Source organism: Bos mutus, chromosome 6, assembly GCF_027580195.1.
Source record: "Bos mutus isolate GX-2022 chromosome 6, NWIPB_WYAK_1.1, whole genome shotgun sequence".
Taxonomy (NCBI): Eukaryota; Metazoa; Chordata; class Mammalia; order Artiodactyla; family Bovidae; genus Bos; species Bos mutus.
In genome coordinates this window covers 91,117,754-91,142,502 of record NC_091622.1, presented here as the reverse complement: position 1 = coordinate 91,142,502, position 24,749 = coordinate 91,117,754, and the positions used below count along the sequence as shown (strand labels likewise).

General features: G+C 44.3%; 1 protein-coding gene across 2 annotated transcripts in view; it reads right to left on the bottom strand.

The window, feature by feature from the left end:
• SHROOM3 (shroom family member 3) overlaps positions 1-24,749 on the bottom strand; it is a 331,713-nt gene that overhangs the window by 179,589 nt on the left and 127,375 nt on the right. Inside the window, exon 1 of one of the 2 annotated variants that reach the window (XM_070372541.1) lies at positions 1,433-1,657. The exons of the other annotated variant lie outside the window; for it this stretch is intronic. The gene's annotated coding sequence lies outside the window, so the exon portion shown is untranslated. Of the gene's footprint in view, positions 1-1,432; positions 1,658-24,749 lie in introns of those variants that run through there. 2 annotated transcript variants of the gene reach the window in all.

Below are 24,749 nucleotides of genomic sequence, written 5' to 3'. Positions count from 1 at the left end.
ATTTATTTAACTTTCCACATTTACTTGTCCTTTAATCCCTTCAATATTTATAATTCACTTAATATCTACCTACCAACTGATCTGATTTTTCAATCATCAGCAACCATCTGTACTATGGGGCACATACATTATATTTTAAATGATTCTGTAGACTTGCATGATGATCACATTTCAACCCATGGGCAATGTCATTTCTGATGCTTCTATTCATCAGAGCAGCATTTTTAGTATTTATATTTAGTATTACAAATACACTGATCTTATTACAGGAAAATGTCTTTATAAAGAATAGTTAGCTAACAGCTGAGAAAGATGGAGACTTCCGACTGCCTATAAATAATGAAAGAAAAAAAACATATTTCAGGATGATTAACATAGATCTTGAGTACGTGGTTTCTGAATGTTTATCGCCTTGCTTTTCACCACCTCTGTCTGTTCTATTCCTGTTTACTGGTTAAATGGAATCATTTAGAAGTGGGGAACAGCTTCCTCCTATCTTTGAAATTAATATGGTGGGGAAAGTAGCCTCAGAACCTCTTTGGATTTATAAATGGATCTTCACCCATATACAGAAAGTTTTCATTAAAAAAAAATAAAAATTTTCTTCCTTATCACAACAAGCAGGCAAGGGTGTAAGCGTTTGTCCACACCACTGGTCGTTTTACGAACCTTGGGTTACTAAACCCTACAATAAGAGTATGCTGACACCAATCCAAGAGGAAGACAGGATGGCCCCGAAGTATCTGTCGATCAACATAAATGTACATAAAATGAAGTCATAGCAGAGCTTAAGCTTAATCAGAATCATGGCTTAATATTCCAAAGCATCTCACTGTGACTCAAAGTTAAGTCCTTCTGTCTAGAATTTGACTTTCTCTGGAAAATAAAGGTGAGGGGAAGTGAGCCAAGCAGTACAATCAAACCCCATGCTGGAGTGAAAGTCACTAACTCCTCCGTGCTGAGCAAGCCTTAAAAAGAAAAACCGCTTTCCTATCACAAGAGGAAAAAGTTAAAGACAGCTTTAAAAAGAAGTGGGAATGAGAATTAAATGATAGCTCCTAGGATTGCACGGTTGGGAGGAGCCTATGGCACAAGCATATACATTTGTTGGCCTTGATGAAAAGTTACTTTATTCTACCATCACTGGAGCGCCTCATCAAATAGGAAGGAGTGCACAGTGAGGTGCCAGCTGCCTGCAAGGGTGACAGTGGTTTGTCAAGTACCCACCCCCTCACCATGAACATCTTTATTTCTGCCTTGGTATCATTTTGCCAGCACATCTGACACTCAAATCACTTACAAATTTCACCATAAGAGCCTAAACTGAAACAACTCCCCAGACCTTCTTTAGTTTACCTGCCCGATACAAGCATTTATGTCGAATTAAATGGAGAAATCCGGTCGAGAAATACCTGGTTTAAAAAGGACTTACCTTAAGGAAGTCTAAGCCGGCATTTCCACTGTCCTTGATTATCTGTTGGACATCTTCGTCCAGCATGACACGGGGCCAAGCCGGCGGCCCGAGGGGGCTCAGGGGCCGCGGGGAGGTGACATAGAGACACGAATCCGGCCCGGAAAGAATCCCGGGGAAGCAGCTCCGGGAAGGCTAAGGCGAGAGCTAAGACACAGGTGTCAGACACCACCCAGGCACCTCCGCTGGGAACCTGCAATCAGGCGGCTGCCCTGATTAGCCAAGTACAAAAGGCAGTTCGGATTACTGCCCTCCTCCCAGCCAATCGCCGGCCGGCCTGCCTGACAGCGGCGGGCACCCTGATGTCAGGGGAAGGACACGCGGCCAGAGCCCAGAACCGGTTTCTGGAGTGGCCGCAGGCACGCCGGGCCCGGGCAATCGGGGCCGCGCTCTGCAGAAGCTGGCTCGCTGTTGCAAACAGAGCTCGTGGCAACGGGTAAGCCCTCTCCTGCCGGTCCCCACAGAACCACGATGCGAAGACGGTTAAATGGAAGGGAAGGACGATAGAATGAATGGCGCTGGGGGCGTCACTCATAGGGCGCCCCTGTCCGCTCTTCCTCCCGCCCCTTGCCAGTCCCCACTCGGGTTTCTGGGCAGCTGAATAAGTTCAATTTTTAATTAACTATAGTTTTTGCAAGCAACAGTTTCTCACAGAAACTAGGAGGAGTGGAAGGAAACTCAACAGAAAGGACTATCTTTCTATTGTCATTGTTTCCGAAGCATAACGTTCAATACTGTTCAACCCTGGCAGACAAAAATTTATAAAAGGCCGTTCTCATAAAAAAACAAAGCAACAACAGTCAGTGTAGTACACTGGAGTGCCACGCGGCTCACCTTTGTGTGTGCAATCTTGGCAAAAAGAATTTCACTTAAACAGATCATCTGAGCCTCTGAAGCAGCAGGCCTCTGCAGCTGTATGGAGAAGCAGTGCTTGATTCAAGTTTCGGTATTTGCCCCAGACTGTAGGGGTCAGCTTAACAGTAACCATAGACACAAAGAGAGAGAAAAGGAATAGGGCACACAGAAAGAGAAAGACTCCAAGTGTGTCTGCATTCGTGGCTATGCAAATGCATTTTCATTAGTTTACGGCCGCCATGGTGGGAAAAAACAAACCATGGATCCACATGTAATCTGCAAACGTCCTTGCTACAGAAACTTTAAAAGACGTCCGGATTCTTTTTTTAGATGTGGAAAGAAAGAAGGAAAGGGAGCACACACGCACGCATGCACACGCACGCGCGCACACACACACACCCCATTCTGACATCACAGGGGGCATTATACTCTAAATACAGTAGTCATCTCTACTCCAGACACCAAGAAAGTCTGAAGCATCCTTGAGGATGTCAGTACATTTCAAAGGTGAAACTAACTGTATTTAGAGATTGTTCCTGTATTAACTAGCAGGACTGTCCCTCCAGAATGCTCCACTTGAATTCCAGAGCTATTTCTATTCCTATAATATGAAATCTAAGGAAACAGGATTGAGGCAGGTGTGAGATGGGAACAGAGGTGGGAATGGGACAGAGAACCCTCTTTCAGGAGAGAAAGCTCCTCTAGATCTTACACCTTGGATGCATTCCTTTGAAAGTAACCTTTTTTTTCTTTGCAGAAGACAAAATTCTTTTTATCTTCTTTAAAAACCTTTAATTTTATTTTGGACTATAGCTGATTAACAACGTTGTGATCGTTTCAGGTGGACAGCAAAGGGACTCAGCTATACATAAACATGTATCCATTCTCCTTCAAACTCACCTCTCACATAACAGGTTGCCACGTAACACTGAGCAGAGTTCCCTGTGCTATATAGTAGGTCCTTGTTGGTTATCTGTTTTAAATGTAGCAGGGTGTACATGTCCATCCCAAACTCCCTAACTGTCCCTTCCTTCCACACTCTCCCTCTTCCCCAGGAAGGCAAAATTCTTATCCCAGTTTCATGTTTTCTTCCTCGACCCCACAGCCTCCCCAGACACCACAGCTACTCTCTATCACAGCTACTCTCACCAAACCAGAGTTCAAGGGCAGCCAGGCCACAAAATTCATTTTGAATGTGTCAAATTTAACAACCTGCTACTGCTGCCCAGGCACTGGTCTTTCCAGTGCACATGACAAATGGTTCTACTTGACATGCGTTTTTCACAACCAGCCATCTAGTACGGGAATGCCATGCCCTCCACCACTGGAACATTCCCACTGGTTTAAAAGAGCCAGGAGTCCACCCCCTCTTCATTTCACCAGTAATTTTTTTAGTCTAGTTCTGCACAACCTAAGCTCACTTCAAACCTACTCCCATTCAAGCTGCCTGTGACAATATGCTCAACAGATTAGTGGCTCCAGGAATTATGTCATTGCATATGTCCTCCTGGGTGACACGTTACATTAGGAGAGATGATATCATTACGTAGTTCTTTAGAGAAACTAAAAAGAGCAGGCAAGTAAAGAGAAAAGATTGTACTGAAGCAATCAAATCACCTGTCCGTTCACAAATTATGAGATGGATAAGGGAACCATTGTTATATTTACAAAGAATGAATACCTATGTAGTATTACACTGAACCATACAAAACTATCAGTATTTGACAATTTTTGGTAGACTACGACGGCAATTTCATGTGATTCAACCTGTAGCGGAACTATAGTCAAATACTATATAACTAGGACTTAATTATGTGACAATGGGTGCTATGTTGTATTCTCTAACCATCGCAATTCTATAATGTAACACTGTGATTACCGTTACAGTTTTACAGATGAGGCAAGGGAAGCTTGGGGAGGCTAAGTAATGCATTGAACACCTCACAGCTAGCAAGCATTGGAGTGGGGATTCAAACCCTGATCATCTGCTCACAGAGCCTATACTTTGAACCACCCCCATCTCCCCATTACGAAGGAAAATTTGAATTCTGACTGTGGCATTCACTAGCTTTGTGACTCTGGGCAGATTATTACAAAACTTCTCTAAGACTCAGTTTTCTCTCCTCTGAAATGGGATTGACAACAAACTTACCGGATATGAGGACAGAACGTGCTGACGTAAGCAAAGCACGTAGCCTAGAGGAAGACCTCAAATGTTACCTCCTTGTGGTGGAAGGGACAGGACAGTCACTCTGCCACCTTCACCAGGACCTGAACTGACAGCGCACGGCGTGTTCTCATCACCCTTCGGTGGCGCAGCGGCCACTCACGGGCAGAAGGACAGTGCAGCCTGCGTGCTCACGTCTGGAAGCGCCGCTCTTCGGATTCAGTGATGGTTACTCTGGCAAAGAGGAAGTCCTTCACGCTGGACTGTGCAGCAGCCCCCCCACCACCCCCAATCTGGAAGAGAGACTCTCCACGCCATGTTGGTCCCCCAGATCTGACTCTCAGCCCCGTCTTGTATTTCCTGCTCCCTCTACTTCAGATTTCTACTGAAAATCTGCAACACTTTCACCGACACCTTAGACTTCTCATTTATCCTCTCTTAGCTTCTTTAGCAATCAGCTGTAGAGGGCTAGGCAATCCATGCTGAAAAGTACTGATGATCCAACCTGAAAGTGGAGCTGTAGAACCCGGGAGGCGGGAGGCTTGACTTTTGGCTCTGCCACTTATCTGCTAAGTGACCCTGAACGAGTCATTTTTTATTTCTGGGTTCTAGTCTTCACTAACCTAGAACATCGCTAAGTTTCTTCCCAGTACTAATATTTGTGGTGAGGAGGAAAAAAAGAATATACTAGATGAGTTTTTGAAGAAACGTGAGTTTTCCTTTTTCCTTTTCTCCAAGAGCTAATAGCTCATCTTCTCAGGCACATCCTGTTTCCTTCTGATTACCTTTTAAACACCCACAGGCAGGAGGATTTTCTGTCACTCTGTTGATAAACTTCAGACCTAGATATTTAATAGATGGCCTTGATTTCAGAACAGCAGACTGCCATGGTATTTGTCCTTAATAATTCACACATGTCCTTGTAGGGTACTCGTTTGTGGTTAGAGATGGGGGTCTATGGAGAGAAAGCCTCACTAAATAATGAAAAAAATGTAGTTTTCTTATTTTCAACTTCTTTGGGTCTGCATCTGTGCTTAACAGTTACACTGTTCTCCAGTAGTTGCAAGGTAGACTCATCCACTATGTCAGGTAGATTTGACGCCTATTGGGCACTTACTTGCCTATACTTTTAAGGCACAGCCCAGAAGCTCAAAGTTCTTTCACGGAGTATGATTTTTAGAATTAGATGTTTGTCCTCAATAGCCTGTGATAAACCATAATGAAAAAGAATGTATACAAATGTATAATGGAATTATGCTATACAGCAGAAAGTAACACAACATTGTAAATGAACTATACTTCAATAAAAGATAAGATGAAATAAATAATAAAGGCATTTCCCATAATCTACCCCCTACTGCCACAAAATTTATCCTCAATACTCCCAGGAGGAATTGAAAGAATTTTATGAATGGAAGAAATGGAAGCAGACACTTGTCCTCTGGTCTGCTTGCTTTCCACAGAGCACTCACCACCTAACATACTGCATACTTTACATATGTATAATGTTCATTATTCCTTTTCTCTGCTCATAGGATGTCAGCTCCATGAGGACAGAGGTATGTCAGACCATGGCTGAGTCCCAAGCACCTAGAGCAATGACTGGTCACATATTAGATGCTCAATAAATAAACTTTGTAAAATCATGTAAGTGATTCAGGTTAAACTGTGCCCTATACATCTCACTTTTAGAAATCACACTGTGTCATCAGCAAGAACAGTCATGATACAAAATATCACAGCTAAGGCGAGAAAAGTGAACAAATGTGGGTTCAGAAGCAGTCTAGTCCAATTCTGCAAATTCCCACATAGAGATTCCAGACTGAAAGAAAACTGGGCAGTGAGCCTAGGGAGAAACTTAATAAGCTCAGTTTCTTTTTTCTAGTCCATTTTCCTTCAATTTCATGGGAAATTGTATTTGGTGGAGAAAACTCCCAAGTGTGTCTAAAGGAGTCAGATCCTGAAGGACACGCCAAGGGAAGTGAACACAGAGCAGCTGAGCCATGCTCACTTTATGTTCAAGTGAGCATTTTTCAATCCCAATCTGACCGAATGTTGACATCAAGGTTGATGAGTAATGCCCATAGGTCTCTGAGTGTCACAAAAGATGTCAGTTAAGTCCGAAGTGTTATAACGCAATACCTTTCCTGTACAATAATTGCAGGACACAAATCATTTATGATACAGAAATCAGAAAGCATGATATTTTCTCATTGCTAACATGACTGATGAGAGTCACCTTTCTTGCATTTAAATCTCTCTCCTTCTTTTGTGCTGCCTCTGACCACAGAGACCAAGAGGCCTGGGTTATCCTATCACTCTTAGTCTTTCTCCTGTCTTCACGTTCTCTAATTCTTTGGGGGAAACCAAGGTATTTCAGCACAAGAATATTAGTGGTCACAAGGTAGTAAATAAAGGTATTGGGCTTGGGCATCCCTTCAAAGTCCCAATATCCCCAATGGGGAATACCAAGCTACCATTTAGTGCTAAGAATAACAGGCAGAGGAATTACATTTGGGTTCACATTTTACCCTTGAGGATAAAAAGAAAACTCTGGAAAAGAGCATGCTGAAGACAAATTACAGTATTCTTTATTATTTTTTTTTTTTTTTACTTTTTATTTTATATTGTAGTATAGCCAGTTAACAATGTTGTGATAGCTTCAGGTGAACAGTAAAGGGACTCAGCCATGTGTATACATGTATCCATGCTCCCCCAAATTCCCCTCCCATCCAGATTGCCATATAACATTGAGCAGAATTCCCTGTACTATATAGTAGGTCTTTGTTGGTTATCCATTTTAAATATATCAGTGTGTACATGCCTATCCCAAACTCCCTGACTATCCCTTTCTTGCATCCTTTCCCCCTGGTAACCATAAGTTCATTTTCTAAATCCAAATTATGGTATCCTTAAAGACTCATCATGGGCTTCCCAGGTGGCTCAGTGGTAAAGAATCCGCCTGCCAGTGCAGGAGACACAGGTTTGATCCTTGGGTTGGAAAGATCCCCTGGAGAAAGAAGTGGCAACCCACTCCAGTATTCTTGCCTAGGAAATCCCATGGACAGAGGAGCCCGGCAGTCTATGGGGTCACCAAGAATCAGACACGACTGAGCCCACATGCATAATGACTCATTTAAATCTCTAGGAAAATTACACAGCTAAAATAAAAACAATGAGTAACAGGCAACAATACAGACATATACGTGTTTATCAGCAGTTTCTTAGCAGGGTGCTTATTTTATATCAGGGAGAATATGAAGTACTTGACATATTTTACCTCTTCCAACAACCGTACTAGGGAGGTACTATTTTTATACCCACTTCATAGGTGAAGAATCTGAGGCACCAAGAGATTAAAAACTTGCCAGGATCACAAAACAAACAAGTGGTAATAACAAGGTTTGAACCTGGGCAGCCTGATTTCAAGGAACATGCTCTTAAACACTACTGTCTACGCCAGATCTGTCGTGACTTAGAAGTGGGATGTGGATGGCACGGACAATGTCGAGGAGTTTGGGGTATTTTTCCAGCTGCCAGATTTCTCCCTAGGGAGACTATGCCATACCGCCCCCAGCCACATATCAGCCGAGTATATCAGTTGAATGGCGCCAGCCAGCAGTAAGGAGAGAGGCTGTCAAGCAATTAGCCTGATGATAATTTGGTATAATAAAACCTGCTTTAAATCATAATTTAAACAGACAGTGTGGAGAACATTCTTCCTTTCTCTTTCCTAACCCTCCATCTTGTCTACAGTCTCAAAAGGCAGTTTGAATCACACTGGGGCTGGCAAACCCACCCTTCCGGAAAAAAGAAAAAAAAAAATGTGACGGAGACACATACAGGCAGGCAGGCAGCACAGTGTGCGGTCTACTTGGGTACCTTTCCACTGGACTACATGGCCTCCTCATAAAAATTAGCAAACGATGTGCTTTCTTGTTTAATCGCTAAGTCGTGTCCAACCCTTTCAATCCCATGGACTGTAGCCCACCGGCTCCTCTGTCCGTGAAATTCTCCAGGCAAGAATACTGGAATGGGATGCCATTTCCTTCTCCAGGGGATCTTCCCAACCCCGAGATCAAACCCAAGTCTCCTGCATTGGCAAGCGGATTCTTTACCACTGAGTCACCAGGGAAGACTTCTTAATTCTTCCACAAGAATATGATAAATTTCAGTTCTTAATCAGGAGCAAAATGAAACTTACTGTATTCAGTATCTGACTAGGAGTTCATGCTTCACATTATAAGGATTGGTGGTGGTGGTTTGAAGGCTGACATTAAGTATCTAGGTTCTTTGATTTTTAAAACAATTTAATGTTAAAAGAATCTGCCTGCAAGACAGGAGCCACAGGAGTTATGGGTTCGATTCCTGGATCAGGAAGATCCCCTGGAGGAGGGTATGACAACCTGCTCCAGTATTTTTGCCTGGAGAATCCCATGGACAGAGGAACCTGGCAGCCTACAGTCCATGGGGTAGCAAAGAGTTGGACATGACTGAGTGACTGACACTTTCACTTTATCTATATTTACCTAATTTCCTGGGCTTATGAGAACACTGTCGTGTATGAATATAGACAAGAGGCATATTTAGATGTTGAAATTTGGATTTGGACTTTTTCTCTCTCCCTGGAAATTTGTGCAGCGTGGAAATGGGATTAGAACAGTGGCAGCTACAGAATTTGCTACAGGGGGGGCTCCCTGGTGGCAAGTGGATTGTGTAGAGGTTGCAGGGAACTTATCTTGAAGCTGCGGTCTGCATAGTAAGTTCACTGTTTTCACTTACACCAGAGCCATTTTCTAAAGATCCTTTCAGTCATCCTTAACAAGATTGAGAAAACATCAATGGTTTGTAGCAAGGAATATTATTTTATTGGGTGGGCAACTAATGCAAATTACTGGGAGGTGGAAAGGGGAATTAAAGCTCCACTGTCTGCCAATACCACCCTCGAGTTGCCACCTCTAGAGAGGATGGGCTCATTCACCTGATGCCAAATGACTGGAAGAGTAGCAACAACAAAGGGAGCTAGAAGGCTACCTATTCAAACCACCAGACAAAGCTCTCCCAGTGGCTCATCTTTTCAGCAAATGGGGAAAAGCCGATGGTTTATCATTACTTCTCATGTAGAATGATATTATAAGCAAAAATTCCCAACACTATGTATATAATCTTTTACCTCAATAGCCACAGTGAGACTGACTATTTAAACTCCAGAATCAGATTGATTGGATCAATTTCTTCATCTACTTATGGTAGTTCAGAAACTCAACTGACATCTGGTGAAATACCCAAATTTATAAGGAACATCTGTTTCCAGATTGAGATCTGAACTCTAACATCCAGGATTACGTTCCACGGATAACCAGTTCAGTCAGGCATGTGACCTTTCCTCGAATCAATACCTGTTACTTAAGAACTTAAGCCATTTTTAACTCTGTACAGTTCAGTGGTTTTAAGTGCAATCATGTTGCTATGCAACCATCACCAGTACCCTTGACCAGAACTCCTTTTGCCTTACAAAACTGAAACTCTGTACCCATAAAACAATAACTCTGTCTCCCTCCCCCAGGTCCCGTAACCACTATTCTACTTTTCGTGTCTCTGAACTGGACTACTCTAGGTATCTCATACAAATGGGATCATAAGTATCTGTCTTTTTGTGACTGGCTTATTTCACTTAGTGCAACATGCTCAAGATTCCTCAATGTTGTAGTATGTCTAAATTTCATTCCACAGTCCATAGGGTCGCAAAGAGTCAGACACAAATGAAGCAACTTAGCACACACACGTGTGTACATTTGGTTCGTTGAATAAGCCTTTAGGCTTGGAAACTGTAAGAGAGGGAATAAGACAATTTGCTGAAATCTTAAAGCTGTGGTTCTTTAGGGTACATCAGAACCACCTGGAAAGCTTGATAAACCATTAGTTACAAGGTTAACACCCCAGCCTTTTGGAGGAGGGCCCCAGATCTTGCACTGCATAGCAGGTCCTGGCTAGTGACCACACTTTGGAGAACTACTGTAATCCACCCAGGGTTGAGCCTGAAGGATTCCAATTACCAAAGACTTCCCATAGTACAAAGTAGCATAGTGTCACTTTACCTTAATCCATTCATCTGTTGATGGGCACTGGGTTGCTTCCATGTCATGGCTGCTATAAACAGTGTTGCTACAAAATTGGGTACATATATCTTTTTGAATAAGCATTTTCCTGCCTTAGACAGGAGATTTGGAGTTATAGAGGGAAGGAAGCATAGAGCAGAGTAAGAAATAGCAAGAAAGTCCAACCCTTGCCATTCTAGGGCATTGTAGGAATGTGGGAGAGACTGGTGGTAAGTCATACTGTCAGAACCAAGTTCAGGTTTCACGTCTCTGGTCTCAGGGAGAACAGGGCATTCATGCGAAGAAAGAGAGGGGAATATCCAGGGTGTGAAGGAATCTTGGCTCTGTTGCTCCACTAGAGACTCCAGGAGAAGGTCACTGTAAAAGAAGCCTGGCTCCGCTCAATTTAGATGGATGTTGGATGCCATTCCAGTAGACTTGGAATGAGGCAGCTATGGTGGATGAAATGGGTGAGATGATGCTGGTGTGGACCCCTGGGCTAGGGGATGTTGTGATGGAGAACTTAGCAGATGCTAAGGTGTTTGAAGCTAATGGAAGCAAGACTGACTATGCCAGTGGGAGGTTGCCAGGGCTCTCCAGGGGCATTGCTGAGGCCAACACTAACCATGGATTCACCAGCTGCAGAATTCTGCCATGGAGTTCAGCAGTGACAGGCAAGACTGCAGACAGAGCCTAGTGAGCAGGCAACAGTGTGTCCAAAGACCCGTACTTGCCACTGCCAAACCCCTAGACAGTATTTTGGTGAAACAGTTGGGCAGTGAAGACAGAGGATGACATCGAAGAGAGGGAGCATTTTATGTTAAAGCCTGAGAAGTACCTCAATGGACTGATTATTCAAATGATTAGATCAGGATAACTTGTAACTTGACTAGGACTAAAATTTATTGTTTCCTTGCTAACCAGCAAGTGTGAGATTGTGAGGAACATCAGATTAAGTTTTGTCAGAATAAAAGGCAACCCTTGTACACTGTTGGTAGGAATGTAAATTGGTGCAGCTACTATGGAAAACAGACTGGTTCCAAATTAGGAAAGGAGTACGTCAAGGCTGTATATTGTCACCCTGCTTATTTAACCTCTATCCAGAGTACATCATGCGAAATGCCAGGCAGGATGAAGCACAAGCTGGAATCAAGCTTGCCAGGAGAAATATCAATAACCTCAGATATGCAGATGACACCACCCTTATGGCGGAAAGTGAAGAACTAAAGAACCTCTTGATGAAGGTGAAAGAAGAGAGTGAAAAAGTTGGCTTAAAACTCAACATTCAGAAAACTAAGATCATGGCATCCGGTCCCATTACTTCATGACAAATGGATGAGGAAACAACGGAAACAGTGACAGACTTTATCTTTTTGGACTCTAAAATCACTGCAGATGGTGACTGCAGCCATGAAATTAAAAGATGCTTACTCCTTGGAAGAAAAGCTATGACCAACCTAGACAACATATTAAAAAGCAGAGACATTACTTTGCCAACAAAGGTCTGTCTAGTCAAAGCTATGGTTTTTCCAGTAGTCATGTATGGATGTGAGAGTTGGATTATAAAGAAAGCTGAGTGCAGAAGAATTGATGCTTTTGAACTGTGGTGTTAGAGAAGACTCTTGAGAGTCCCTTGGACTGCAAGGAGATCCAACTAGTCCATCCTAAAGGAAATCAGTCCTGATTATTCATTGGAAGGACTGATGTTGAAGCTGAAACTCCAATACTTTGGCCATCTGATGTGAAGAATTGACTCACTGGAAAAGACCCTGATGCTGGGAAAGGTTGAAGGCAAGAGAAAGGGACAACAGAGGATAAGATGGTTGGATGGCATACCAACTAGATGGACATGAGTTTGAGCAAGCTCCGGGAGTTGGTGATGGACAGGGAAGCCTGGAGTGCTACAATCCATGGGGTCTCAAAGAGTTGGACACAACTGAGTGACTGGACTGAACTGAACTGACTATGGAAAACAGTATGGAGTTTCATTAGAAAACTAAAAATAGAACTATCAGATGATCTAGCAATTCCACTCCTGGGTATATATGCATAAAAAAATGCAAACACTAATTTGAAAAGAAACACACAATCCCAATGTTCATAGCAGCACTATTTACAATAACCAAGACATGGAAGCAAACCAAGTGCCCATCAACACGTGAATACATGACTGGATTAAAATGATGTGATATATATACATACAATTACTCAGCTACAAAAAAGAATGAAATTCTGCCATTTGCAGCAATGTGAATTGACCTAGAGAATATTATGCTTAGTGAAGTCAGTCAGACAGAGAAAGACAAACACTTTAGGCAATGGCAACCCACTCCAGTATTTTTGCCTGGAAAGATCCCATGAACAGAGGAATCTGGCAGACTACAGTCCATAGGATCACAGAGTTGGACATCACTGAGCATGCATGAACATAAGTGGAATCTAAAAAAAAAAAAATAACCAATGAATGAATGTATACACAAAACAGAAACAGACTCATAGAAAACAAATTTGTGGCTACCAAACAAGAGGAGAGGAGAGACAAAGTAGGAGTATGGGGTCAACAGTACAGACTGCTGCTGCTGCTGCTGCTAAGTCGCTTCAGTCATGTCCGACTCTGTGTGACCCCATAGACGGCAGCCCACCAGGCTCCCCGTCCCTGGGATTCTCCAGGCAAGAACACTGGAGTGGGTTGCCATTTCCTTCTCCAAGAACAGTACAGACTACTAGACATAAAATAGATAAGCAACAAGTGTACACTGTATAGCACAGGGAATTACATGCATCATCTTGTACTAACCTGTAATGCGATATAATTTGCAAAAATATGGAATTACCATGCTGTACACCTGAAACTAGCACAATGCTATAAGTTAACTAGACTTCAATTAAAAAAAAAATTTAGATAAAGAACCTGCCTGCTTTTTTCCCTGTATATCTAAGTTGTAATGTGACTAGGGTTGTTAGATAAAATCAGGGACATACTTTTATTAAAAAATTATTTGCTCATTGAAATTCAAATAAAGTGAGCATCCTGTTTTCTGATGTGCTCAATCGGCCAACCCTACATGGGACATACTATTGCATGTATATGACTTCCCTAGTAGCGCAGATGGTAAAGACTCTGCCTGCAATGCAGGAGACCTGGGTTCAATCCCTGGGTCGGGAAGATCCCCTGGAGAAGGGAATGGCAAACCACTCCAGTATTTTTGCCTAGAGAATTCCATGGACAGACCATGGGGTTGCAAAGAGTCGGTCACAACTGAGCGACTCACACACACCAAACACTGCATGTATACATATGGGGATAAAGTTATTAGAGTGTCCCTGCATCACACTGCATACTTCAACCCAGGAATCTAACCATCAACAGTCTTATTACTGCGCCAACTGAGGGCAACTGACAGAGCTAAACCCAGACTTGCATATACTGGGTTTCAAGCTCATGTTAGTATTTCAGGAACAGTCAAGTAGCAGAGAAAAAAGTTTAGGATAAAACCCACCCTGCAGACAATTCTACAAAGAGGCAATCCATCCTGAAACATACCCATCACTTTCTTTACACTGTATTCAAATGAGGATATTCACATCTGAATTATCACAATACAACTTTTGGATGATTTCCAAAGTTGCGAAACGAACGTTTTTATTAAACTTTTTATTTTGTTTTGGGGTATAGCCGATTAACAATGTTGAGGTAGTTTCAGGTGAACAGCAAAGGGATTCAGCCATACATATACATGTATCCATTCTTCCCCAAACTCCCCTCCCATCCAGGCTGTCACAAGTTCATGAAATGAGCATTTTAATTATACTGTCAAGATAGCTGATGTATCTTCTAACCCTCATCCCCAGGGCCCACCATCACTGGCCACCAAGGCTTCCTGCTGACTACCAGGAGTCCTCAGGGGGCTAAGTCAGCCACATAGGCTGAAGGGCCAGCATCAACCTTACAAGGATGACGTCACCTTCTGTCCATGATTGCTGCTGCTGCTGCTGCTAAGTCGCTTCAGTCATGTCCGACTCTGTGCGACCCCACAGATGGCAGCCCACCAGGCTTCCCCATCCCTGGGATTCTCCAGGCAAGAACACTGGAGTGGGTTGCCATGATTAGAAGGCATCTAATGACAAGATCCACCTATCCATGTGAAAGTGAAAGTCCTCAGTCATGTCCAACTCTTTTCGACGCCATGGACTATAGAGTCCATGGAATTCTCCAGGCCAGAATACTGGAGTGGGTAGCCTTTTCCTTCTCCAGGGGATCTTTCCAACCCAGGGATTGAACCCAGGTCTCCCACATTGCAGGCAGATTCTTTACCAACTGAGCTATCAGGGAAGCCCAGGAAAGTGCTGATCAATTGTCATAGAGATAACAGCATTGGGAACACATTCCTTTATGGTAAGATACTGATAATCTGCGCGATCACTTTTAAAAATATGAATAATAGCTTTATTTGCGGAGAAGGCAATGGCACCCCACTCCAGTACTCTTGCCTGGAAAATCCCATGGATGGAGGAGCCTGGTAGGCTCCAGTCCATGGGGTCGCTAAGAGTCGGGCACGACTGAGCGACTTCACTTTCACTTTTCACTTTCATGCATTGGAGAAGGAAATGGCAACCCACTCCAGTGTTCTTGCCTGGAGAATCCCAGGGATGGCAGAGCCTGGTGGGCCGCCGTCTATGGGGTAGCACAGAGTCAGACACGACTGAAGCGACTTAGCAGCAGCAGCAGCAGCTTTATTTGTGTACTTGTGCCCAGTTGCTAAGTTGTGTCTGACTGTGATTCCATGTATTGTAGCCTGCCGAGTTCCTCGTCTACGGGATTCTCCAGGTAAGAATACTGGAGGGGGTTTCCATTTCCTCCTCCAGGGGATCCAACCAGTCCAGAGATACAACCAGCATCTCCTGCATCGGAGGCAGATTCTTTACCACTGAGCCACCTGGGAAGCCCTGCTGTTTTGTATCAGTGTAAGATGGTATTGTTCTCTCAAAGGATTTCAACTGTTCTATGTCTTTGGAGCTTTGCAAGTCATCCGCCTGCAAGGTTCTGAGGGAGCAAGAAATGGAAAGGCAAATTTGAATGACAAACCAGGAAAGAGGTGTAAAGGAACAATTCCTAGGAGAGATTTGAGAGAGATGGGGTGGGGTGTGCAGAGAACAGTGGGTACTGAGATGGGGAGAAGCAGGGGGCTTCATTAGGGTGCTGGTTAGAACAGAGAACAAATACAAACTGCATCTTCTTTGGAAGCTGGGTTAGTCCACCCTGCAATGGACAGAGTCTTCTAGGGCTATGGCTAAGTACTCACAAGTTTAGCACTAGCATTCAACCTCATTTATCAAGCATCTGCTATTTGGGAGAGAACTGATAAAAAACGGTAGATGTTCCAACATCTCAATATTAATCATGTATTTTAACCATTGAAAAATTATAAAACAAGACTTTCCTGGTGGTCAAGTGGTTCACAATCCACCTGCCAATGCAGGGGACACAGGTTTGATCCCTGGTCCAGGAAGATTCCACATGCCAGGAGGTAACTAAGCCCATGCACCACAACTGCTGAAGCCCAAATGCCCTAGAGCCCGGGATCCACAAGATAAGCCATTGCAATGAGAAACCCATGCATGATGAGTAGCCCCCACTCGCTGCAACTAGAGAAAGCCCATGCGCAGCAACGAAGACCCTGTGTAGCCTATATATATATATATATAATAGAACAAACTGTGATTGGAATCAAGTTACGGGGGTCTTTTGCTTTGTTTAGAAAGAGTAAAAAATGATATGCCTGTATTCATATCATAATAACCATAAAACCTCCGTCACTTCTCCCTTCTTGCTGTGTTGTTTCTATTTTTATTGGCATGTGGACTTGCTCCCATCAAATGAGCTAGACAAGATGGGAGGGTTAATTTATTTAAGGGAATGTGGATAAACAATGCTGAGAAAACAAAAGGCACCAGTGAGTACTGTCTTTAAAATAAAACAAATAAAAGTGGTGATGGAACCCAACCGTGGTTGCCCAGGGGCTGAAGAATTCATGCTGGTATGGGGGTTTGAGCAACCACAGAAAACCAGCTCGCCTGCTCCTCTGAACACCTACTGACTCAAAAGCCTGGACGTTCATGTAAGACAGGCTGGAGCTCAAATTCAAAATGTGTTCCCTTGGCCAGGCTACCCTATTAAAAAGTTTGTTTCCTCTTCCATATAATAGAGTAATAATAATACCTATTTCAAACACATTACATTTATCTTGTGCTTTATTTCTATTCTTATTACATCAGCTCCACCTGGGATCATCAGGCATTAGATCCTGGAGGTTGGGGACCCCTGGCTTAGAACATCCAAAGCTAACAGGTGAGAGCTTGTTAAGAATTATTTCTTTAGAGGTGGCAGGCTAACTAGTAAATCAAAATTGATTCCTAGAGATAACATTTTGCATTTGACACAAATTAACCCACTTCTTCAGAACTTACTAAAATCTTACAAATATAAAGGCTCGGTGGGCCAGTTCAGTCACCTCATGTATATTCAGTGTCAAGTGTCCCCATACTTTTATCCCATGTCCTTAATTTTAAAATGTTAATTCCAAGAAATTTTCATTCTAATACCACTCACGTCATCTGCATTTAGGGGAAAGGATTGGGGTGCCATGAACTATGACACAAAAGAGGAGACCTCTCACTATTGCAGGACTGTTCCAAAACAAAATAAAAGACAAGCCTTTTCTGAACATTCTGCTGAAAGGTCTGGAAGTTACATTTGCAACTCTATGATGTCTCGTAAACTCACAGGTGTGCACAGAGGAAAAACGAAAGACAGATTAAACAAAGGAAAACACTGTGGGTCTTACATTTCTGAACGTGAGCTTATTTTTCTGTTTGTTAGGATCTTGTGGAATGACTTGGAGTTTCTGACCTCTGCCCCTGATTTTGAGACAGTGATGGAAAGGGGATGAGGAGTCACGAAGCAAAGGTTGAAAGGGCCCCGAATCCAAACACACTCATGGGGATACAGCAGACACCCAGAGTTCCCACAGGCCCCCGAGGGCCCCCAGGCCTCATCCAGTCCGCACTGTTGTTACGAAGGAGTCAGATGGGAAATTGTGTAAACAGAGTGACGCAGAGGCCATTCCTGCTTAGTGACCTGGACCAGGAAGACCTATTTTTAGAAACTGCTGCAAGCCATCATGCCCTTGGACAGAAGGCAGACCGAACACTATTGCTATTTTTGAACATTACTGTGCACTGGGGTTGTGTTCAAAAATGTTTGTGAAAGAGCTCCGAGAAGACAAAAATCATCTCCAGTCTCTATTTAAGGTTGAAAATCTGAATTTTGAATTTCACTTACACACCACGGCCAAAAAGAGGCATGGAGCTAGTCTTTCATCTTGAGGAATAACCATGGAATCGCTCAAATTGACACTGATCCCATCATTTGAGGTTCAGTGTGGGCCAAAGAGACAAAAAAAGATCCACAGGAATGACTTCACAGCCAGAGGAAGTCTGCGGCGCGTCTCCCAGCAGCACAGGCTGTGTGCTTCAGGGGACGTTAGAATCACTTGGCCAGTTCGCTACAAAAACAGGCTCCCCCCCTGCCCCAGACAGTCTGATCTGGGGGATGCAGGGATTTGCATGTTAAACAGGCACCACAGCTGATTTTGATGCAAGTTGTTTAAATGTGTTTCACACATTGAGGAATTGTTATGGGAAGATGACATGATACATGAAAGATGATGAAGAAAGAGAGGGAGAATCATCACATAAAACAGAAACACACCAAATTATCAGTTCCTTGCACCGAGGAAGGAAAAGCCATAAGATGAAAGGAAAGAGCCTGGCCTTGGAGTTGTCACAGGGGCCCTGACATGGCTGACTTGTGTGTAAGCAAGCTTGGCTTCTCTTCCTAATTCTGTGTCTCTGGTCCTGGAATTTAGGTGGTAAAAATCCACCTGCAATACAGGAGACCCTGGTTCAGTCCCTGGGTTGGGAAGATCCCCTGGAGAAGGGAGCGGCAACCCACTCCAGTATTCTTGCCTGGAGAATTCCAGGGACAGACCATGGGGTTGTAAAGAGTCAGACACAAGTGACTTTCACACTCATTTCCATTTCTGGGTGCCTTGACTTCCATAAAGCAGGCAGCAGTTTCTCCAGAAAGATCCCTCGGGGGGTCAGGAAAGGTGCTTTGTCAGTGACCTCTGACCCCCACCATCGTAAAATTCTCTTCCATCTACAGTCAGCAGCAGGTGACCTTTTCCCCTTGCTTTCTTCTTCTGACAAATTTGATTTCAGTCCGGTTTGGGTTTGACTTTCACTGGCGGGAGACATAAGCCCATCCCTGCTCCCTGAATCACGCTCTCTTGCCACATTTTCTGGACTCTGGGGCAGGGAAATTGGGCGAGATGTAAGGAAGAAAGCACTTCTCTTAGTGAAGCATGCAAATGCCTCCTCTCACAGGCACTGGTTTCACTGGCTGACTGAAGGGAGGCGCGGCAAGCCCAGGGCCCACGTTTTTCCTTCACACGTATGGTCTTTATTATCCCAGCCTTCATACAAAGCAACGATGATCGTCTTCACTTCCCAAAGGAAACAAAAGGAAAGCAGGGGGCGAAGGCAATGGGCCCAGCCCTCCCAGTAAGGGGCAGGTTGCTGACCAAGTCCTGCTCGATTGGCAGCCAGTGCCCATAACCACTGCACAGCACTGCCGTGGAAGAGGGGACTGAAAAAGGAGTCCCAGCCTCCAAATGACAGGTGACAGCAGAGGCCCTGACCCTGGTGAGGCTTCACTGGGGACCTAGGAAGCGTCACCAAAGTTGGGCTCCCAGGACCTAACCCCAAGGGAGGGCTAGAGAGCTACCTCACCCAGAGAAGCACGGAGTGGGGGTGCACGAAAAGGGAGGAGGGAACCGGTCAATCTCATTTTCCAGAGGGGAGAAAGCCTTCCAACAGGATCCTTCTTTGGTGAAAGGTGTGGTCAGTTTGGTGATGAGACTCTTGACCATAAGGGAACAGGGGTGGCAGCAAGAAGGAAGGAGCTCAGCCTGCCCGCTGCAGTGAACTCTTTTCTTTTTTTTTTTTCTCAATTTAAGCATGCATTTGTAGGTGCTAAGTCGATTCAGTTGTGTCCAATTCTTTGTGACGCTATGGACCATAGCCCACCAGGCTCCTCCGTCCATGAAATTCTCAAGGCAAGAATACTGGAGTAGGTTGCCATGCCCTTCTCCAGAGGATCTTCCTGACCCAGGATCAAACCTGCATTGGCAGGCGGGTTCTTTACCACTAGCACCGCCTGGGAAGCCCTTTCTTTAAGCACAGAGGTTTATTGGGTCACACAACCAAAAGGCTAGGCCCTGACTAGATCAGGGCTTCCCAGATGACTCAGTGGTAAAGATTCCACCTGCCAAGCAGGAGATGCCAGTTCAACCCCTGGGTGGGGAAGATCCTCTGGACAGGGAAATGGCAACCCACTCTGGTATTCTTGCCTGGAAAATACTATGGACAGAGAAGCTTGGCAGGTTACAGTCCATGGGGTTGCAGAGTCAGACACGACTGAAACGACTAAACAGCAGCAGCAGCAGCAGCTGACTGGATCAGTCTGGATCCAAGGCTCAAATAAAGTCATGAGGAATCCATCTGCATCCTTGTTTCGGGGTCTCTCTGAGTCGCCTTGACTCCCAGATCGTGAGTCACCATGGAATGGTAAAGGTGGTTCACGGCTGGCAAGCTTGCAGCTGACCAGCTTTAAAACCTCAGCTGGGGACTCCTCTGGCAGTCCAGGGATTAAGACTCCACCCTTCCATTGCAGTGGGCACAGGTTTGATCCCTGGTCTGGGAACTAAGATCCGGCTTGCTGTGAGGTATGGCAAAAAAAAGAAAAAAGAAACCCTCAGTTGAGAGAGAGTACACACCCTCTCCAGTGACAAGATCCATAACAGTCAATGTTTATACAGCAGCTTACGACACCAGTGAGGGAGAGATTGCTGTTACATCCATTTTACTGATAATAAAACTATGTCAGAGGTTAAGGCACTCGACCAGCAACTGCTAAAGCTGGGATCCAAAGTCCGGCAACCTGGCTCAGAGGCTGTGCTCGCATCCATCCACTGGGCCGCACAGCTGCTACTGGGCACATTTTTGTTTTCATTGGGTATGTTTTCCTCCACAAACATTCACTGAGTACATATCATGTGCCAAGGACCATTCCAGGCACTGGGGATACCACAAGGAACAAAATCTCTGCCATTGAGAAGTTTATCATCCAATGAGAGGAAACGAAATGAGTAACTTTATGAGTCTATGTCTCATAAATGAAAATAAAAAGGGTTGGAGACATGTAGGAAGAAAGCTGCAGTTTGTTTCTTTTTCTGTGCCATGCAGCATGCAGGATCTTAGTTCCCCGACCAAGGACTGAACCCATACCTGCTGCAGTAGAAGTGCAAGTCTTAACCACTGGAATACTAGGTAAGTCCCCTTTTTAAATAATTTAATGTAATTTGGGGGCTGCAGCTGCAATTTTTAACTGGCTGTACAGGGGAGGCTGACATTTGAGCAAATACCTAAAGGAAGCAAGGGAACAAGTCAAAGGGTAAAACGGATTAAAATAACTTTTTTTTAACTAATTTTTTTTTAATGTAAATAATACTCAGCCACTAGTGAAAAACAATGGTTCTCTTTCATCTTTTGCTCCTTTAAAGTCATGAGGGTGAAGAATGGAAGGTTACAAAAACATCTCACTCCAGGGACAGCTCCACGAAAGGGGATTTTCCATGTCAAAGGATTTGTTGACCTTACTCATTTATAATCAATAAATACCAATGGCTGATTCCCAAGAGACACCTTTAAGGAAAGATTCCAAAAATCCTTTCAAAATAGATAGCCAATGGGAGTTTGCTGTATGACACAGGGAACCCAAAGCTGGCGCTCTGTGACAACCTAGAAGGGTGGGAGGCGAGGGAGGTGGGAGGGGGGTAGAAGAGGGAGGGGACGTATGGATACCTGTGGCAGGTTCATGCTGATATATGGCAGAAACCATCACAATGTTGTAAGGTAATTATCCTACAATCAAAAATAAAATATTTTTTTAAAAGGCCAGAGTCACAGTCTTCATGAAAACAATGTAGCAACCCTCCCATATATAAACCATAAACACACTGATCAAGCAACCATCCCAGGGATAATTTCACACATCCTGCTTGCTAAGCCAACACAGCATCAGATAGGAGTTTGACAGCATAATGAGGAGGGAGTGGAGAAATGGCATCTTTCAAATGCACCAATGAACAGACAATCTGGCAGCAAGTGGAAAGAGTGATGGGGGGCTCTAGATCAGTGGGCCGCAGAACAAAAAGTGTTAGTGACAGAAGCAGAAGCAGAGTAAGGCTGGTCTTACGGCCCTTTACTAAGGACACACTAGGCTCCTCAAAACTGCCACATGCTAGGTAGGATGCCAGAGGTTTAACAGGACTGTGAGAAGACAGGTGGCTCAGTTGTGTCCAACTCTTTGCAACTCCATGGACTGTAGCCTCTGTCCATGGGGATTCTCCAGGCAAGAATATTGGAGTGGGTAGCCATTCCCTTCTCCAGGAGATCTTCCTGACCCAGGGATCGAACCTGGGTCTCTTGCATTGCAGGCAGGTTCTTTAACATCTGAGCCACCAGGGAAGCCTTATAGAAGAAAGAACCTTAGGGGTCATGTCTAGCCAGACAGACCCAGGGGTTCCCAGCCTTTGAAAGCTAATCACCTGCATGGGGTTTTTAGTGTTTCTAAACCTATGCTTTAAACCTCTTGCCAGGACCTTACTAGACCACGTATGATCTTGAAGGACATATTATAATTAAATAAGACATAACATTATTTAATTCCTTAGCATTTGGGCTTCCCAGATGACGCTAGTGGTAAAGAACCTGTCTGCCAATGCAGGAGACATTAGAGACATGGGTTTGATCCCTGAGTTGGGAAGACCCACTGGAGGAGGGCATGGCAACCCACTCAAATATTCTTGCCTGGAGAATCCCATGGACAGCGGAGCCTGGTGGGCTTCAGTCCATAGAGTTGGACGCGACCGAATCGACTGAGCACATATGCATAAGACATAACAGGTTTCTAACAGTGGAATTATCCCGAACAGGACGAAACTGCCAGGATCCTCAAAGCTCGGATATACCATTAAGGACAGTGTAGTGACTGGCTTTCAACAACTCTTTCTAGAAACCATTTCTCCATCCCTGGGTCCCAAGAAATGGGGGACTGATGCTAAGACTATACCAAGTGTGATTTTTAAAAACCAGGGATGGATGAAATCAATAAAACAAGCTCAAGTGCTTGTTTCACTGAGGGTTTCTTTTCTTTTTTAAGAACTTTATTATTGGAGTATAATTGCTTTACAATGTTGTGTTAGTTTCTGCTGTACAACTAAAAGAATCAGCTGTATGTATACATATATTCTCTCCCTCTTTAGCCTCCCTCCTACCCCTCCTCCCATCCCACCCCTCTAGGTCATCACGGGGCACCATCTCTAGGGACCTCTAGATGTTGTCTTTGCATTGTACACCTCATTAGATAGAATGAGTTCGATGGCGTCAAGCCATCTTTCTTTCTCGGTTGGTTTCTCGGGGGCACCATTCAGAAATGGGATGTAGAGTGAACACAGCAACTGCAGTGTGATGGCTATGGTGCCACCCACTCAAAACAGTGGCCCCAACACCTGCCAGTAAAAATGAGCTCCCGGGGCGATGGCACGTGATAACAGCTTGGGCCACAGGTGTTCTCTGGAGGGCCAGACAAGTGTGCCCCTGCCCACGCCCACGTGTCACTTGATGAGCTTTTTAAGAAGCGATTGTGAGAAACAGATCCCATAGAAATGCAACAGCAAGAGCCACTGCTGGAGCAGCCATGCCCTGCAGGCCTCTCTGGGTCCTGGGAGGTCCAGAGACCTCAGCAGGGCTCTGTTTTTGCACCGTGTTGTTGTTCAGTCGCTAAGTCATGTCCGACTCTTTGTGATCTCAGGGACTGCAGCACACCAGGCTTTCCTGTCCTTCACTATCCCCTGGAGTTTGCTCCAACTTCCAGCCATTGAGTCGGTGATGCCATCCAACCATCTCATCCTTTGTCGCCCCCTTTGCTGCCCCCATTCTTGAGGCTCTGCTCTACTTGCTGCCCTTCTCGATTTACTTTTTTTCTTTCTTTTGAATCACACTTGTTACGTTTTACGTCTGGCGTTGTTATTATTATTATTTGGCTGTGCTGGGTCTTAGGTGTGGCATGCGGGCTTCTCTTTCGTTGTGGCACGTGGGCTTAGTTGCTCTGTGCAGCATGTGGAATCTTAGCTCCCTGACCAGGGATTGAACCTGAATCCTCTGCACCGGAAGCCAGATTTTTAACCACTGGACCCCCAGAGAGTCCGTTGATTTGCCTTGTTGATTCTCCTTCTGCTGCTATTCTCATGACCCCTTCATATCTGCGTATTCTTTCTTCTCCCTGTCAGTTTCTAGCCATTCATTGTTTCTCTTTATCGCTTTGACTTACAGCTTAAACCAGTGGTTCTCAAACTTTACTGCCTATTAGAATCACGAGGGCAGCTATGAAAATGTCCAACACCAAGCTACCCTCTCTTATCAATTAACTTAGAATCTTTGGGGGAGCCAGGCATCAGTTCTTTTGGTATTAACTTCTTAGGTAATTTTAATGTGTAGTCAAGTTTGAGATGGACTATTTAAGCCATTTTTTTTGTTTTGCTTTTTGGTCATGCTGCCCATCCTTTGGGATCTTAGTTCCCTGACCAGGGATTGAACTCAAGCCCCCTCCATTAGAAGCACAGACTCTTAACTACTGGGCCACCAGAGAAGTCCCAACTTTAAGCCATTTTAATGCAAGGATGCAGAACTACAAATTGGCTCATATTCTAAATCAGCATCATCCAAACTTATTTGTGCTAACTAATGTGCCCACATTTAGAACTGGGAGAAAGGATTTCCACCATAACTTTTGTGTGATCTCAGCCTGAGACTTCATACCCTTTACAAAGGCTCAGACAGATACTTGAGTGCCAGTCATTACTGGTTGGGCATGGAGGGGTGACTCCTGCTTGGAATACATTTGTCAGAAGTAAGACCATGTTATCCCAGGAATGAAACATGGTCTTTTACCATCAAACCCCCTTCATAGGGA